The 16267-nt window shown below is 45.6% G+C and overlaps 1 long non-coding RNA gene across 1 annotated transcript; it reads right to left on the bottom strand.

The window, feature by feature from the left end:
* Nucleotides 1-5: 5 nt before the first annotated feature.
* Nucleotides 6-15619, bottom strand: LOC122941710. Its single transcript, XR_006390502.1, has 4 exons — nt 15493-15619; nt 438-581; nt 132-308; nt 6-58 (listed from the first exon to the last, which is right to left on the bottom strand). It is a non-coding gene; the product is annotated as an uncharacterized LOC122941710 (long non-coding RNA).
* Between the last annotated feature and the right edge of the window lie 648 nt (nt 15620-16267).

The following is a 16267-nucleotide window of genomic DNA, read 5'->3' as shown; positions in this document are numbered from 1 at the left end:
AAAACTCCCACTCCTCCATGGAGAAATAGACGGTGACATCCTGACACCTTATAGGAACCTGACAACACAATGATACAGTCATCACCCAGATCCCTTCATAACATTACTGTTTAATTTCCCAGCAGTGTCACCTCTCCAGTCAGCAGCTCAATTATCTTGTGGGTGAGTTTCAGGATCTTCTCTGTATTGATTTCCTCATATATTAGGGGGTGAGGTGGAGGCCCTGTGATTGGGCTCAGGGTTCCTCCCCATCCTTCAGACACAGGGGCCTGACAGCGCCCACTAGAGGTCTTCACTACTGTGTAGTCCTGGTTATGGAGAGACACAGTAATAAATATCACTCTATACATCTCCAGAGTCCCTCACCTCCCCAGTCATGTCCATCTGTTAGCTACATTGATAAGATGATGTAATGTGACATCATCAGAATCTCTCACCTCTCCAGTAAGCCGGTAGAGGATCTCTAGGGTGAGATTTATTATACTCTCCGCCATCTTGTCCCTGTCCATCATTGATGCATCAATCAGGAGAAGGATCTTATATAGAAGATATCCACTGTGCAGATCCTATATTGTAGTAACCTGAATGGAAAGGAGAAGAGATGATGTAGAAATCCTACAAAATCCCATGTAAAATACAATTACTGGAGGTAATAAGAGGAGATAGTACTTTGAATACATGCTTCCATGTGCTTTCCGCATCCGTATGTCCATTACACAATAGATAGAGCATGTGCTATACTTTTCTGCAAAGTGCAGACTAATTGAAGTGGGGTCTGCAATAAAATGGCACACAGACTGCATACGCATTTTGCAGATCGCAAAAACCGGAATTAGTACTTACTGGTAATTCTTTTTCCATGAGATCACCACGACAGCAACACAAGGAGATTGACCCCTGACCTCTGTAGGGGCAGGAGGCAGAGAAAGGTTTAAATACCCCCCTCCCACCACCAACACCAGTGATTCCAAAATACAAGAGTAGAAAGGTGGTGGAAAACAAGTGATTTTATAAGATTCGAATTTAAACCAAACTGAAGGGAAGGTATTACTCCACAGCAATCCCCAAAAAGCAAGGCAAAGAACGTAATGGGAGGGAATTTATATGCAGTCGTGGTGATCTCATGGAAAAATAATTACTGGTGAGTACTAATTCCGGTTTTCCATAGCATCACTACGACTGCAACACAAGGAGATATACAAAATATGATCAAGGGGGGTAACAGCCTGAAGGACTTTTTGTCCAAAAGACATGTCTGATTTTTTTTTAAAAGGTCTACTCTATAGTGTTTAATGAAGGTATGGATACTAGACCAAGTAGCGGCTTTACAAATTTCTTCTAGGGGAACACCCGCTCTCTCCGCTTAGGAGGAAGACATCGCTCTGGTAGAGTGAGCCTTCAGATTATCTGGGCAAGAGAGATTCTGAATAGTATAACAGGTTGAAATAGCATTCTTAATCCATCTAGCAATTGAGGATTTGGAAATTTTCTTCTGTCCTCTGTTTTTGCCCTTGAATTGAACAAAGAGACCGTCGGACCTCCTAATCTGTTTTGTAGAGTCTATGTAGTCAAGTACCGCTCGTCTGACATCTAGGGAATGAAAGGTTAGTTCTCTGTCGTCTGAAGGGTTATCATAGAAAGAGGCGAGCGTAATTCCCTGATCCTTGTGGAATTTAGAGACTACTTTTGGCATGAATTCTGGGTCTAGTCTCAGGATTAATCTATCATTTTTGACTTGCAAATAAGGTTCCCTCATGGATAACGCTTGTAGTTCGCTAATTCTTATGGCAGAAGTGATGGCCACTAGGAAAGCAGTCATGAATTTTAGTTTTAAAGAGCAGTCACTCAATGGTTCGAAGGGACCAGGTAGGAATACGAGATTTTAACGTTGGACTGTATTCTAGTAACCGCTCTTATTAATCCCCTGATCCAGTTACGATTTGCTAATTTAGTGTAGTAGAAACAACTTAAAGTGGATATTTGAACTCTGAGGGTAGCAGATCGAAGCCATTTTGTAAGAAATCTAGAATTGATTATATATTTGGAGCGGATTTATTAGAAGAGGATGATCCCGATCAAGAACAAAATTTCTTCCAGATCTTCATATCACCTTTGGTATTAAATCGGAAGAGGCAGGAAGGCATAGTACAGCGCTTGGTCCCACGTGATGGAGAAGGCGTCTAGAATCCACGGATTGTCCCTGGGGTCTAGGGAGCAAAATGTTGGAACCTTTGAATTTTAACGAGAGGCGAACAGGTCCACTTTCAGTATGCCCCATTTGTTTGTTATCATATGGAAGATCTCTTTGTTCAAGGACCATTCTGATTGGTCTTTCTTTTTCCTGCTTAAGTAGTCGGCCTCTATATTCAGGACTCCTTTTAGGTGAACCGCTGAAATGGATTTTATATTTATTTCTGCCCAACTGAATATTTTTGAGGATAGTTTTAGTAGACTCATAGATTTTGTACCTCCTTGATGATTTAGGTATTTTATTGTCGTTGTGTTGTCTGATAGTATTTTTAAATGACGGCCCCGGAGTTGTGATTCTGCAATCTTCTGAGTTTCCCATACCGCTCTCAGCTCTCAGTAGTTCGATGACTGACTCCTGATTGAACTGGACCATGGTCCCTGATAATAAACTTTGCCGACCTTCGACCCCCAGCCCCACTTGCTTGCATCTGTGGTGATCTGGGTGTGAGGCATCTTCTTCCATGTTACTCCTCTGGTCAAGTTTTCCTGGATTCTTCACCACTCTAGTGAGGATTTTATCCTCTGAGGTATGGTAACCCTGTGATCTAGAAAGAAAATTAGTTCCATACTCTGACTATCCACATTAGAAGAGGTCTGAAGTGAATTTGACACCATTGGACTGATGGGATGCAAGAAGTGAGGACGCCTAGAAGACTCATTGAGTCTCTGATGGAATAGGTTCTTTTGGATGAAAATACCTTGATCTTCTGTTGGATGTCGGATATCCTGTCCCAAGGTAGACTGGTTAGCTGTTTTTGAGAATCCAGGATAACTCCTAGGAACCTGATCTAGGTCCAAGGTACAAGGTTCGATTTCATTCTGTTGACCATCCATCTCAGTCTGTCCAATGTTAGTAGAAACACTTCCAGGTCTTTCTGTAGTTGGGAAGGAGAGTTGTTGGTTATTAAGAAATCGTCCAAATATGGGAAGATTGTTAATCCTTTTTTCTTCAGATATGCTACTACTTCTATTACGTATCAGTTTTGTGAACACCCGAGGATATGCCGAAAGGGAGAGAGGTAAATTGGTAGTGGTGAATATCGCCCCTGTGATCCTTTATTGCAAACCTCAGAAATTGCTGGGAATTTTGGTGTATTGGGACATGGTAGTAAGCGTCGCTTAAATCCACCGTGCACATCACTGACTCTTTCTGTAAGAGGGGAATGATTGAATTTAGTGTCTCCATATGAAACTTTTGATGAGATAAATTTGTGGGGGGGCGTGGCCAACTGCCAACATGGCCGGACGCGTCTGAGCGCTGCTCCGCATCCCGCCGATTATCCTGAGCGATCCTGTGCTCTAAAGACTTCGCAGACACCCCCGGACAGTGCCCTGACTTACCCGGGGGCAGCAACACCGCATCATGAGTCCCAGTAAGGCGCAGGCGGCAGCGGAGCGTCTTAAGGAGTATGCCAGACATGAGGCGCAACATGGCGCTGCTCCTTCATCCCCAGCACGTGCACCACAGACCAGGGGACAGGCAGCGCAGCAGCCAGAGGAAGCGCCGGAGGTTACCCTACAGTCGTCACATGAAAGGCTAATGGCGGCGATCACAGGCTGCCAAGCTTCCCTCACTGGCAAGATAGAGGAGGTGAGAGTGGATCTGGGGCTCTTGCGCCATGATGTACAGCAGCTGAGAGAGAGGGCCAGGCTCACTGAAGAGAGGGTCTCTGAGCTGGAGGATAATACCAGAATCCTGCCGGATAGGATTTCAGATGTTGAAAGGGCAGTGGACTCTCTGAAACAAAAATGTGATGACTTGGAGAACCGCGCAAGGCGCAATAATGTGAGAATCCTGGGGATGCCTGAGAGATCGGAGGGGGCCGACCCAGCAGCATTTCTGGAGGGATGGTTTAAGTCCATGTTCCCTGAGGCGTCCTTTTCAAAGGCATACGCGGTGGAGAGAGCTCACAGGGTGCCGCTCAGGGCACCACCTTCGGGTGCACCCCCTAGACCCTTGCTAGCTCGCCTGCTTAACTGGAGAGACATAGATCTCATCCTTGCTCAAGCCAGGATAAAACAAACCATAACCTTGGGATCTGCAAATATATCCCTGTATCCTGATTTTTCTGCTGATTTACAGAAGAAGAGGGCGACCTTTATCAGCATCAAGAAACATCTACGGGACTGTAACATCCAATACTCCATGGCCTAGCCAGCTCGCCTGAGAGTGGTCGACCGCGGGAAATCGGTTTTCTTCTCCAGTCCCAGTGAAGCTGAAGAATGGCTTTCTATGAGGCCAAGAAGGTCAACTCCCAGATGAACTGCGTTGCGGTTTTCCAAGAGGTCATGTTCGTCTGTTTTGTCTCCGGGACTGTTATAGTTAAAGTCAGAGTACCTTGTCTAATGCTGCTGGTATACAATCTGAATGGTACTCCTTTCTAATTTTATGTTTAAAATTTATGTTGGAGGCCCCGTCCGAGGTATCACCTTCCCTTAACAATAGGCTTATTCAGCTATTTATACTTCACAGGAGCTACCTTACCCCGGTTAGACTATATAAGATGGGTAGGCTGACGCATTGTAGGTGTCACAGGTGTGCACAGTCAGGTGTGGGCTTTCGGCATCTGATATGGGAATGTTCTTATGTACAGAGCTATTGGAGGGATGTAGTGTCAGTGTTATCTTCCTTGGTTCCGGGAGCTCTTGAGTTGTGTCCTAAAAAATGTCTTCTGGGAGTGGTTGATGATGATGCACTCACACACCACAACTGTATATTCCTGAGGGAGACGTTATTCATGGCTAGAAAGGCAGTGGCTCTCGGATGGCGGAGAGGCCGCCTACAGTTGCTCAATGGAAAGCCCTAGTGAATCAAATAATTCCCTGGGAAAGAATTATGTTCTCCCATAGGAAATGTCCTCAGAAATTTGAGAAGGTTTGGGGGGGCCTGGTGTGCCTCGTCACTGACAGTGTCACCGGCTCACATGTATTCTGTAGAATGAACCCCCTTTATATGGAATGCAACTGCATTGTAGTCAGCCAAGATAAGGCTGCATCACGTCCCATGGTTTATTTTTATTTTATTTGTAATTTCAGATAAATATTTGTGCTGTATGAAATGATATGTCTGTGACTCATCATGGAACTTGTATGTGAATTTTTGCTGATGCTTGTACTCTATTAATGTACTGTATGTAACATGCCAACCTCAATTGTTTTATTCTAATAAAACGAGTTAAAAAAAAAAAAAAGAGATAAATTTGTTTAGGAGCTTCAGGTTTATAATAGTTTGAAAGGAACCCTCTTTCTTTTTCACCAGAAAAAGAGTCGAGTAGAACACTTTCCCTCTTTCTGATGGGGGTACCTCTGTTATCACCTGTTTGGATATTAACTCCTGAAAACCCTTCCAAATTGGGCTTTGATATGTTGGAGTAGGGAGACTTGAGACTATAAATCTTCTTGTGGGAAAGGCAGAAAATTGGATCCTGTAGCCTGATTTGATAATCTTTAGCGCCCATAGGTTTGAAGAAATTTTCTCCCAGAAAGGAAAAAATTCCTTCAATCTTCACCCCACTCTGGCGTCACAGATTTTCAATTCCCTTCTGGGATTAAGCTAATATCAAACCCTTAATGTTTTCATTAATAGAGAAAACTCAAGTTTTTTTCACTCGCAGTCCCACTGAACATTTCTTCCTGAACAAAAGGGGTTGGTTGAATTTCTTCTACTCCCATGGTTGCCCTGACTGCTTTGAGTACCTCTGGCATATCATCTGAAGAGAAATAAAATCTTATTCTACCTTCAGGGATATCGCGCTCGGATTGTCTGTCATCTTCCTCCCATACTCTGATTCAGAGGAAAAGGAATCCCCGGTTCTTAGGCGATTGTGCGGGGGTTCAATTTGAGGAGGGGTATCTTTGTGTAACCCAGACAAGAATGCCAAAGAAGATTTAATTTCCTCCTGCATAATGGTTCTAAACTTGTCCATTAACGATGGTTGTTCGTCTCGTATAATCCTGGCAATACAATCCCCGCATAGGTTTTTCAAATAGTCATCTGGCAAACGCTTAAAGCAAGAAATGCATTTTGTGGATTTCTTGGCCTTCTTTTGCGATTCTTTAGAAATCTAAGGGCAAAGGAATAAAGCCCCATTAGTAAATAGAGAAGCCCAATGGTTCCCTCACATCTGGCCAAAAAAACGGGAAACCACATGGATTAGATTTCACCCACCGGGGGACTTACGCATGGCGGCGTGGCGACTTCTAGGTGCTCTGGTGCAGACATCCTGGAGGGATGGAGGAGGCACAACTCACCACAACCAGGAACGCTGGGGAAAATGATGATTACACTTACCGGTAATCGGATTTTCCAGACCCCACGACAGCACCATAGAGAGAGGGATCCACCCCCATGGACAGGAAACCTACAGAAATAAAAGGGTGGAGCCTCTCCTCCTATTCAGTGGATTACAGAGCAAGAGAGGGACTCCTACACCATTAATTAGTCTGAGCTGAACAGCATATATTCACATAAACCATACAAATCTTGAAAATAAAACTTTTTTTTTTTTTAACCACCACCAAGGGAGGGAATTAGGAAGGGTGCTGTCGTGGGGTCTGGAAAATCTGATTACCGGTAAGTGTAATCATCATTTTTCCCCTCCCCCACGACAGCACCATAGAGAGAATTACAGAGAAAGAGCCCTTCCTAGGGAGGGACCACCGCTTGCAAAACCTTTCTACCGAAAGAAAGATCAGAAGAAGAGTGCAGATCCAAACGGTAGTGATGGAAAAAAGTCGAGGGGAAAGACCACGTGGCTGCCCTACAAATTTGCTCAATAGAGGCCCCAGACCTTTCTGCCCAAGAAGTGGAAACAGAGCGAGTAGAGTGAGCCTTCACAGAGACTGGAGGGGACAGGCCCTCCTCCAGGTAAGACTGTATAATGCCCAGTCTAAGCCACCTAGACAGGGTACTTTTGGTAGCCTTCTTCCCTTTATTCGGTCCTGAGAAGAGGATGAATAAAGCAGAAGACTTTCTCCATGACTTTGTAATTTTGAGATACTGAATTAGGCATCTCCGCACATCTAGAGTATGAAATGTCAATTCTCCCGAGTTTCTGGGATGGTCACAGAATGAGGGAAGAATAATCTCCTGAGACCTATGAAATTTAGATGACACCTTGGGTAAAAAGGCTGGATCAGGCAATATGATAACTCTATCCTCTAGAATTGTAGTGAAAGGGGGGTTAATGGAAATGGCCTGTAACTCGCTTATCCTTCTAGCCGTAGTGAGGGCCACTAGCAAAACAAGCTTGAAGGTAAGAAGCTTTACGCTTACAGAATCTATAGGCTCAAAGGGTACTTTAGTTTAGGAGTTAAGTACAACATTAAGATCCCACGGGGGAACTCTAGGGGATGAAACTGGCGTCATCCTATCCACTGCTTTGAAGAATCTAATGATCCACGGATTGGAGGCAAAGTTCTGCTCGAATAGAACCGACAGGGCAGAGACCTGTACCTTAAGGGTACTCTTAGCAAGACCTAGGGAAAGGCCCTTCTGTGAGAATTCAAGAACTTGAGAAACAGGGACAGACAAGGGTAAATGCTCTGGGCTCAGTTTACTAAATTCCATAAATTTCTTCCAAGTTCTGGCATAGATGAAAATGGTGACAGGTTTTCTACTTTTAAGCAGGGTCGTAATAAGCTCCTGTGAGAAACCTTTTTTAATCAATAGGCTCCGTTCAAATTCCATGCAGTCAGATGGAGACCATTGACCGCCTGATGAAAAACTGGACCCTGGGACAACAGATCTGGTAGGACCGGCAGAATCCATGGTTCTGAGACTGACATCATCCGGAGCCGGGTGAACCATGCCCTCTTGGGCCAAAAGGGGGCGATAAGGATGACCCTTGCCTTGTCTTCTTTGATCTTTCTCAGGACTGCTGGAATCAACTGGAAGGGGGGAAAAGCATATGCCAGGGGAAAATTCCACTTCAGTAGAAAAGCATCCACCCCATATGGGGATTCTGTTGGATTTAAGGAACAAAAGACCTCCACCTTCTTGTTCTGGCTTGTACTGAAGAGATCTATGACTGGCATGCCCCATGACGCACTGATCCTGGAAAATACTGAGGAGTTCAGGGACCATTCCCCTTGTTTTAATGGATGCCTGCTGAGAAAATCTGCTTGAATATTCTCCTTCCCTTTTATGTGGAGGGCCGATACGTGTCTGACTTGTTTCTCTAGTAGTGTCAATAATTTTTCTGCTTCCCATCGTAGGGACGCTGACCTTGTCCCCCCTTGATGGTTCACGTATGCCACAGTTGTCTGATTGTCCGAAAGAATTCTCACATGGCCTGTGCCTAGTAAGGGCAGGGCTGCTTTTACGGCTAGTCTTACAGCTACCAACTCTTTCCGGTTGGAAGAGTACGATTTTTGGACTGGGGACCAAAGACCCTGAAAATTGTATTGTCGAATGTGGGCACCCCACCCCCAAGGGCTCGCATCTGTGGTCAAGACCACGGGATCTGGGTAGGACCATGGAACCCCCTGAACTAAATTGTCCTTGTCCAGCCACCAAGATAGACTCCTTCTGGTTGTGCCTGAAATCTTTATCCTGACATTCAACATCCCCTTGTGTTTTTTAAAAGCTGCCAGAATCTCCGACTGTAGCTGACGGGAATGAAGTTGTGCCCACTCTACCGCCGGAATGCAGGAGGTAAGGGATCCTAGGACTGACATGGCCTTTCGGAGAGTCAGGGATGTGGAAGAGAGGGATTTGACTTGATTCCAGATTTTTTGAATTTTTTCTTCTGGGAGATGCACCTTCTGAGTCTCTGAGTTTAAAATCAGGCCAAGGAACCGCTGAATCCTGACTGGTTCTAATTTGGACTTCTTGTAATTCACTATCCAACCCAGTTCTTGAAAGGTCTGAATGACAGTCTGGACATTCCTTTGGCAATCCAGCCTGGAACCCGCTATAATCAGAAAATTGTCCAGATATGGAACTATCAAGATGTCTTTGATTCTTATGAACGACATCATCTCCGCTACTACTTTTGTAAATATTCTTGGGGCCATAGTCAGCCCAAAGGGCAGAGCCTGGAACTGAAATTGCCGGATCTGACCATTCATCTGAATCGCCACTCTCAGGAATTTTTGAAATCGCTGGTGCATTGGTATGTGGAAGTAGGCGTCTTTTAAATCCAACACTGCCATGAAACAATGAGGAAAAATAAGCTGTATCGTATTCCTCATTGTTTCCATCTTGAACTTTTTGAACACCAGAAATTTGTTCAAATCCATGAGATTGATGATCGTCCTGTGGGTACCATCTGGTTTTGGAACCAGAAACAGGTGGGAGAAGAACCCTTTGAATTGTTCTTCTGGAGGAACGGGAATCAAAACATTTTTCTTGATAAGGTCTGAAACTTCTTTTATTATGGGAAACCGACCTTTTACACACAAGCTTTTTGTAATGATGAATCTTTGCGGAGGCAAAGAATGGAACTCTGGTTTTAGACCTGAACAAATAATATCTAAAACCCAAGGCCCTGCAATCCTTCCCCAGGCTTCCTGAAAGAATTTTAGCCTTCCTCCCACCTCCAACCTGGCGTCATTGTTGGGGTTGTTTCTTATTAGTAGAGGAAGGATTTCCGAACAGGAATCCCTTTCCCCCAAAATTTCTGGATCGGAATCTCTGGTCCTTATCCCTGTTCTGCCTTCTGCCTGCATAATTCCTATAGGGACGAAAGGACTGCCTGTTTCGGGAACCAAACAGAGCAGCAGGATTAGGGACTGGAAACCTTTTCTTTCTATCGGCTGCCTTTTCCAACAGATCGTCTAGCTCCGGCCCAAACAAAAATTCTCCCTGACAGGGGATATTACATAACCTCTGTTTGGAGGCCAGATCACCCCCATTCCAACTCTTTAACCAAAGAGCCCTTCGCGCAGAATTGGTGAGGGAGGCTGACTGTGCGTTAAGCTTAATGGAATCCACCGACGCATCTGTTAGAAAATCAGCCGCCTTTTGTAACGTTGGTAACGAGGCTAATATCTGATCCCTAGGGGCTCTCTCTTTTAACTGCACCTCTAGCTGCTGCAACCAGAGAGATAAAGTCCTAGCCGTAACTGTAGCTGCTACCGCTGGACAAAGGGACCAGGTAGAGGCCTCCCAGGCACCCCTAAGAAAGCCCTCTGCTTTTTTATCTAAAGGCTCTTTAAGCATGCCCGTATCTTCAAAAGGGAGAGAAGATCTCCTAGACACTTTAGAGATGGCCACATCAATTTTTGGAGCTTTCCCCCAAAAGGAAGGAAGGCCGCTTCTTCAAATATTTTCGTTTAAAAGCTTTAGAGACAAATACTTTTCTGCCTGGCTTCCTCCATTCTCTCTGAATCAAAGACAAAATGCTCTCATGTACGGGAAAGTAGCGACCCTTCCTTTCCTGTAACCCCTCAAACAGAGAATCTGCTACAGATTTATCCTCCCTAACATCCTCAATGTTCATGGTGGATCTTATCACCTTCAGCAATTTGTCTGTATCTTCTGAAGGAAAAAAGGTGTTGGATATAGACTCATCTTCAGATGATAAACCAGACAAAGACGACCCTTGCGAAGTATCCCTGTCGTCTAGGGAGAAGTCCCGAGGCAGGCCAGATCTTGCATTCTTATCCTTAACCACTTTTTCCTTCTTGTCTGACTTAAGGGTATTTTTAACCTCCGTCTTCCGAATGGTAGAAGGTATGGAGTCTATACACTTAGTGAGTGAGAAAAAAGAAGAGGGGGTATAAGTACCCATTTGGCCCATAGTACCTGTTACTTGTAACCATCACCAGGAGGCTCCTACATGCAATATCGACAGGCGCAGACCGCTGTATAGCTCACAGTTGGTCTGGCCTGCCTCCCTTAAATACTAAAGGTTCGCCTCTCCTGACGCTTTAGAATTGCGTCACATCCGGTCTAAAACCGGAAGTCGTGCATGCGTTCCACATGCGTTCCATTGAGCTGGAGGGCAGACCGGAAGTGCGTCATACCCTCCGCGCGAACCGGAAGTGACCCCACGTGTCCGGGCGCTCCTACTCTGAGTTCGGGTGGCAGAACCTCGCTTGTCCAGAACCACCGCTTGCTGGCGTACCTCATGGGGCAGAGCTCTCCCTGAGAGTTACCCACATGGCTGCCGCAAGATACGGAGGGCCCCGGAGCACCTCCATACCCTAGGGTCCTGTCAGCCCGCCCAGCGGCGCGATAGACCCCGGCAGCAACCAGCGGCCCTCTAGGAAACTCCTAGGAGCAAAACAAAGACCGCCGGTAAGACCTGAAAGAAAAAACTGTAGGTCTCCCACTCCAGGGACAGGAAACCACTGAATAGGAGGAGAGGCTCCACCCTTTTATTTCTGTAGGTTTCCTGTCCATGGGGGTGGATCCCTCTCTCTATGGTGCTGTCGTGGGGGAGGGGAAAAGGAGAAGATTTCAAATTTTCTTCCGGTCCCGCCAAATGTGCACCGCCTTCGTCACTTCTGGTGATGTCATCTCGGCGCCGGAAGTGACGTAACTTATATAGCGCCCGCCGAAGCTGGGCGTGCAACCCAGCTGGAACTAACAGAGCAAAGGCGGGAGTCAGCAGCCCCGGGAGCAGGCCCCAGATAATACCGGAGCAAGGCCTCCCAATCCACTCCCTCCCCGGTGTCAATACAGAGACCGCGGGAGGGCAGGGAGTCACCATGTGGATATGGTGTTAAGGTGCGCATCTTCTTCATCTCCCCGGCGCGAGGCACACAAGGGGACCTTTCTCCGCCCCTGTCCTCTGTAGGGACAGGAAACACTGGTGTTGGTGGTGGGTATTTAAACCTTTCTCTGCTTCCTGCCCCTAGAGAGGTCAGGGGTCAATCTCCTTATGTTGCCGTCATGGTGATGCTATGGAAAACAGGAGTTAAAAGCAAAAATAGATAGTATGGTAGATATTCAGTAATACAAGGAACCCAAGGTGGAAACATCAGCAATCAACGGAACCTGGTAGTGGTCAATGTGTCTACATCTCAGGACTCCACAATAAAGCCTCATTCACACGTCAATGTTTTGGTCAGTGATTGTGAGCCAAAACCAGGATTGAAGCCTCCACAGACATAAGGTATAAGGGAAGGAACGGCAACTGTTCTGTGTTTAGAGCTGCACCTGGTTTTGGCTCAAAATCACTGATGGAAATCACTGACCAAACACTGTAGTGTGAATGAGGCATAACTCGAGCTGATGGCCCCTTTCTGGACTTGTTCATACATAGTGGTATCAGTTCTGTGACCAATGGTGTCACTGCAGCGATGTGAAAAGACTAAAAGGGATCCATGGAAGGACCGGGGCATTTCACACACTTGAATGACATTTTTTTTTAAAAGGCTGGGAAATCCAATCACATAAACTATGGCAAAAATGTAAGCCAGAAAATTAATCCACTGAGGAAGTTTGTCTTTGTGGAAAATGGACGTGACTTCATAGGAAAGGGCACATGGGTTAAGAGGCACGGTTTTCCCCCATAGTTTTGGCATTACATTCTATTGCAAAGTAAGCCAATAAAGAGGTGGTGTGAGGTTAGACTAGACAGTGTAAAGCAATGTTCCTCACCTCCAGTCCTCAGGGCCCACCTGCCGGTCATGACTTGAGAATATCCCACAGAATGAATACCTGATGCATGGACACTAATTATATCACCTGCTCAATACTAAGGAAAATCTGAAAACATGACCGACAGGTGGGCCCTGAGGAGTTCAGGAAACACTGGTCTAAAGGGTTCTCCAGATTTATCACCCAACCTGAGCCACATTGGGGCACATTTACTATAGTGTCTGTGCCTGTTTTCATGAGTAAAAAGCCTGCTTCTGACTGTCTTGTTTTAGAAGTCTCATTTACCAACTGATTTTGCACCTGTTCTGGAGGCATTTGTGCCTGTTTTGAGTTTTAAGATTAATTCAGAAGTTTTTAAACTTTTGCGACTATTTCCTGACCAATTTACTGTAACTCTGTATGTAGGTGCACCTTATTTAGGCGTAAAAACAGTCTAATTTCTACTCCACTCCAGGGCTGGCTTACTGTTCTGCCTCTGTTTTGAGTGGTGCACTGCGTTACATTTTGCCTGCTTTCATGGAGACGTGCACCTAGATTCAGCTTACATTTTCATGCGCATACGAAATAGACCAGTCTTAGTGAATAGGAACCTATCTTTTCAACAACCACTAGATGTCAGATTTAAACTAAAAAAAGAAAAGCGTCATTTATTAAGTGATAACAGACGAGGCGCAAATTGAAGACTACCGTTGCCAGTACAATGTTTATTTTCTCCCCAAAAAAAGTCATGCTTGATAAATGTGTCCCATTGAGTTTCTTCAAACAGTGTAAGGGCTGATTCATACAATCGAGCTCAGTTCGGTAAACACAGACCGTGTCTGACCTGACCTCAATTGATAATTAATTTAATTATTATAATTAATTATAAGAACAACTTTCTGGGTATAATTACCAGATGTTCATTCAGTTACATATTTATTCCCAGAGAATTCTTGTACAGTCACTCAGAATTGAGAAAGCTCGTTGGAAGAACGAGTGAAACGTTTTCAAGAAATCTACAGTACGTCCAGTTGCTTTGATTTATTCTTTACAGATATACCATGACCTGGATAAATGAGAACCTTCACAGACAGACCAAAGTAATGATCGGATTTAACCAGTGACTGACTCACACTTTTCACACGAGGATGTTTGGGCCGAGAAACCCGCTACGTATGGCGGCTGTGTTTCCGTACTGAAAGCTGCTCCTCCATAATGACTTATGAGGTAAGTTCCTGCCTGATCTTGGGTTCACAGGCTGTGCAGTCTACTGACATTTTATTTTTATCAGGGAAGAATTCTATCACTGAACAAGCCTGTGTGCTCTCCAGTTTCTTTCCCCAAATCCAGTACAAACAAAGTCCCACAAACAGTGGTAAATGTAAAACAATTAAGGGGTCCATACCCAACAGGGGGGTTATTCAAAACGACCTCCAGATGATTATACAACACGTCACTGCCGCAGAGAATGGAAAGGCACTGGAGAAAGAAGTGAGCCAATGGAAGGGGGGGGGGGCTGTCTGGGATTCTTAAAGTTTTTTTTTGTCCAGGAGTAGAATGTTGATGACCTGTCCTCAGGATAGGTCACCAATATCTGATCGGTGGGGGTTTTACTTCTGCAACCTCCACCGATCAGTTGTTTGAAGAGCTCATGGCACTATGATCACGGCCTAGGTGCAACTCAGGCCTAGTGAATAGGCCTGAGCTGCAATACCAAGCACAGCCACCATACAATGGACGGCGTTGTGAGGAGGGTGCACCACTCACTGGAGGACTGCATACTCTTCAAACAGTTGCCCAGAGCCGGACCCCTCTGATCTGATACTGGTGACTTATCCTGAAGAATTTACTCCCAGAAAACACCTTTTAAATATCTTGGACAACCTCTTCAATGAGGATTTACAGTAAATAATACATGTGTGACATCAGCTGCACACAGTATAATACAGAGTGCTCAGGTTCTGTACCATATTCATCTATAGGAACATAACCCTCCCTCCCCGGGCGGCCTCCTCCTCACCAGGAACATAACCCTCCCTCCCGGGGCAGCCTCCTCCTCACCAGGAACATAAACCTCCCTCCTGGGGTGGCCTCCTCCTCACCAGGAACATAACCCTCACTCCCGGGGCGGCCTCCTCCTCCTCACCAGGAACACAACCCTCACTCCTGGGGTGGCCTCCTTCTCACCAGGAACATAACCCTCCCTCCTGGGGCGGCTTTTTTTTCACCAGGAACATAACCCTCACTCTCGGGGCAGCCTCCTCCTCACCAGGAACATAACCCTCCCTCCCGGGGCGGCCTCCTCCTCCCCAGGAACACAAACACCAGTGTGAACCTCACAGGATCCAGGAAACACATAGAAAGCTCTATCACATCTGTGCCTGACAGGACTGTGAAAGCTGCTGCGCTCATTAGGGGTTAAATACCTGTGGGAATAAGGGGTTAATGATCCCTCAGCCCCAGTAAGGCCTGGTTCACACTCACTGTTTGGTCAGATCTCTCCATTCCACCATATCTAGGCGCAGGCTCCACTCCAAGCCCCAAAATCACAACCCTCCACTGAATGCTGCACCTACCTCACAGTCACATGACCTGAACCTCAGGGGAGCCCATACATTCTAGGCATTACCTCAATAAAAATCATTAACCAAATACTGACTGTGTGAACGAGGCCTAATCCTGACAGACAGGGAAGGTAAATGTACACATACCTGCACCAGAGCTGGAAAAGAGTAGTGGGCTAAAGGACCTGCGGTGATGTCATGACATGTGATCCTGTGTGGGAGGAGTCAGGCTGAAAACTGTGTTGCTGGGGGAGGTAAAAGACCTGTGATGATGTCATGACCATGTGATCCTGTGTGGGAGGAGTCAGGCTGAAGACTGTTGCTGAGGGAGGTAAAGGACCTGTAATGATGTCATGACCATGTGATCCTGGGTGGGAGGAGTTAGAGGGTCACATGACCAGGTGGTGCCTTAATATTCTCAGTGATCTGGGTGTATGTAGCAGTGCTGTCCCTGTTGTGTGAAGTGAATGTAGCTGTGCTGTATGTGTGTGATGTACATGTAATACAGCTGCGTCTTTTAGTGTGCATTTAGCAGAACGTGGTAATGTTCTTGTATCAGGGCTATATGTGTGCAAGCAGAGTCGGACTGGGGCGCCTAGGGTCCACCAGTGGAATTGATTTTGGGGGCCCACCCTAGAGCTGGAGATATTACTTGTTTATTTTTCAGTCTCGCACACATGAATGTTTGCATTTTAGCACACACTACAGTAACAGTATGCTACACAGAACAGAATTGTGCACTGCACTATATCAAATCGTTTCTCTTTAAAGGGAGTCGCTCATCAGTTTCACCTTTTTAACCCTTCCCATAGCATTCTAGCAGCATTGCAGTTGATAAAAAACGTTACCTTTCTAAGCAATCGTGGAATTATAAAACTGGCAAAAATCATCTTAGTAGGATATGCAAATGAGGGCTCGCAAG

This window comes from Bufo gargarizans, chromosome 6, assembly GCF_014858855.1.
Source record: "Bufo gargarizans isolate SCDJY-AF-19 chromosome 6, ASM1485885v1, whole genome shotgun sequence".
Taxonomy (NCBI): domain Eukaryota; kingdom Metazoa; phylum Chordata; class Amphibia; order Anura; family Bufonidae; genus Bufo; species Bufo gargarizans.
The sequence above is the reverse complement of the archived record's forward strand: the minus strand, read 5'-3'. Positions and strand labels throughout refer to the sequence as shown.